Source organism: Salvelinus namaycush, chromosome 3 (assembly GCF_016432855.1).
Source record: "Salvelinus namaycush isolate Seneca chromosome 3, SaNama_1.0, whole genome shotgun sequence".
Lineage (NCBI taxonomy): Eukaryota > Metazoa > Chordata > Actinopteri > Salmoniformes > Salmonidae > Salvelinus > Salvelinus namaycush.
Window position 1 is genome coordinate 39587645 of NC_052309.1, and position 3325 is coordinate 39590969.

The window sequence follows — 3325 nt, forward strand, 5'->3', positions numbered from 1 at the left end:
TGGCCCAAAGCCCTATGTAGATGTTTCCTTTATTTTGGCAATTACCTGTACATTGTACAATCCATCAGTGAGAGAGAGCCTCAAATGTCACATTAATTTGTATATATCCACAGTGTACATGGCAAAGTTGGTTCCTGTTTCAGTCATGTCTTTGGTCACATTCGCGTTGGTCAAGCAAAAACTTTACTAAAGTGTAGACTTTACAGTGAAATGATTACTTACAAGCCCTTTCCCAACAATGCAGAGTTAAAAAGTAAGACAAATTTGCCAAAAAGGAAATAGTAACAATAAAATAACAATAACGAGACTACATACAAGGAGTACCACTACCGAGTCAGTGTACAGAGGTAAGAGGTAGTTGAGGTAATTGAGATATGTAAAAGTGACTAGGCAATCAGGATAGATAATAAACGGAGTAGCAGCAGCGTATGTGAAAGAGTGTCTATATCTGAGTGTATGTGTGTGGAATCAATATGCATGTGTGTGTACGTTTTGTATGTGTGAGCGTATGTAGTGGGTGTGTGTGTCACAGGAGGTTAGTGGCACCTTAATTGGGGAGGACATGCTCATAGTAATGGCTGGAACAGAATAAATGAAATGGTATCTAACTCATCAAACGTGGTTTCCATGTGTTTGATACCATTCCTTTAACTCCATTCCAGCCATTATTATGAGCCGTCCTCCCCTAAACAGCCTCCTGTGTTGTGTATGTTGGAGTGTCAGTATAGTGTGTGAGTGTGTGGGTAGATTCCAGTGAGTGTGCATAGAGCCGGTGCAAGAGAGTCCGTGCAAATAAAAAGGGGGTCAGGGCAGCCTTTTGATGAACTGTTCCGCAGTCTTATGGCTTGTGCGCTCCGTCACTGCTTGCTGTGCAGTAGCAGAGAGAACAGTCTATGGACTTGGGTGGTTGGAGACTTCTTCTGACACCGCCTGATATAGATGTCCTGGATGGCACGGAGCTCAGGCCCAGTAATGTACTGGGCCATACGCACTAGCCTCTGTAGCGGCTTATGGTCAGATGCCAAGCAGTTGCCATACCAGGCGGTGATGTCAAGACGCTCCACATGGTGTAGCTGTAGAACTTTTGAGGATCTGAGGGCCCATGCAAAATCTTTTCAGCCTACTCAGTAGGAAGATTCGTTGTCGTATCCTCTTCACAATTGTGTTGGTGTGTTTGGACCATGATACATCCTTAGTGATGTGGACGTCGAGGAACTTGAAGCTCTAGACCCGCTCCCCTACAGCCCTGTCGATATGAATGGCGGTAAAGAGCAACTGCAGAAACTTTCAATAGACTGCAGTCAAAACTTCATGACCTTAGATCACATGATTTTTGTGAAGTTCATGCAGTGGACACCGCAGGAGGTTGGTGGCACCTTAATTGGGGAGGACAGGCTTGTGGTAATGGCTGGAGCGGAATAGGTGGAATGGTATCAAACACATGGTCTCAATGCTGGTTTCCATGCTCCGTTCCAGCCATTGTTATGAGCTGTCCTGTCCTCAGCAGCCTCCACTGGTGGACATGTAGGTGCAAGTCAGACAATTTTTAACCCAATAATGCGACACACTTTGAATGATCCGCTCGAACCCTCACTGTGTCTGCGCGTGAATGTGGAAGTGTGTGTGATGAATGGGGTAAACTGGTAACTTACATCGTATTGACATACATGGTAGAGTGGATATGGATTGCCCATGTGTGCCACATTGATATCCAATTAATGAAATAATTGTCACTGTTCAGTGTGCAATTTTTAATTGCAATTTTACCTCTGCCCAGATGGTTCTGGGTATACTTTGAAGTCAAGGAATCCCACAAAAATGCTATTCAGTTAATCTATTCAGCTAGGCAGCATTACCTGTCCAGAGAGGTGGAATGTAAGAAAATGGCTTGCCATAAATTCTGCAAAAGCAGAGCCTCTGAATATTATTGTCAAAAAATCCAGGCATATCTAAATGGCCAACCCAGTCCAAATACAGGAGGAAGCATTGAATTACTTCTCTCTAATTAAAAGCAAGTTCTACTCTCTAGCGATAGCCGCGACCAAAATGCATAATCCCCCTGGTGAAATGGCAGCTATGATGTAAAAAAACAACAAACATTTAAAATAAAAAACGGGATTAAAGCGGGGGGAAAAAATTTATAAAACAAGCGTCAAAGCAGACCTGGGTTCAAATAGTATTTGAAATCATTTCAGGCGGTGTTTGGTTGAGCCGCAAGGGAAGCAACAGAATACTCCCAAGTGTAAACCTCACATTTGTCACTCCAGGCAGGCTAAAGCAAATAAAGTATTTGAAAGATTTAAAATAGTATTTGAACCCAGGTCTACTTGGCAGATATTGGCATATAGTTTCTGTGCTCTCTCTCCATGTGGGTCAGTGGATTACCAACAGGCTATAAAAAACTGCCACCTTGGCACGGGTCTAACGCAGTGAAACAGATCCCTCTAGTACTATTCGTGTGTGTAGGGGGATGTAGTGTGTGTGTATATATATATATATATATATATATATATACCGTGCATGAATTAAGTGTTTTCATGCTTTTGTGTGTGTGGAGTGGGAGCTGGTGTTGGCTTTTCATGTTGAGCATATGGCCGTGGGGTAGTGAACACTGTGAGATAAGGGCTAAACCATCTGGATGTGTAGCCTACACAAACGAGGCAAGATGAGGACACTGTTGTGTAATGTCATTTCTGTCTGTTTGTTCATGGTAGTGGCGAATAACACTATGTAACAACTCAATACAAACTAATGGAGTAACCTCTGGCCAAGGAAGCCATTGACCAAACTAACATTTACAGACACATATCCGCACGCACACGCACACACACACACACAGTTGACCAAATATGAGGAGAGGCAATACAGTGATCCGAGACCAGAGTGGGCAAAATGCTTGACACATCAAGAGATTGTTTTCCTTTTGTTTGATTTTCTATGATTTATATAAGACTAACAGGTTGTCCTGTTGTTCATCCTCTACAAGTACATGAATTGTTGAAAGTGCCACTGGATTACACATTTCATTAAAAAGGTTTAGTGTCACATTTGGATTGAACGGGATGTAGTTGGAGTTAGATACCAGTTGGTTTAAAAATAATTGCAGGAGATCATCCTGAGCCACAGAATGAGATTAGTAGTCTCAAAGTATCAATAATTTAGCTTGGTTGCCGGTCTGTTTTTGCTTTAGAAAAATACTGGTAGTCTTACCAAACAACGGGAAAGTTTGGCAAGGATGAAACTCTCAGGAAAGGTACTGTACCTAGGCTAATGTCCACTGCTACTTTAGAAAGACTTCCTAGAATAAGCATTCATAACTAAGAAC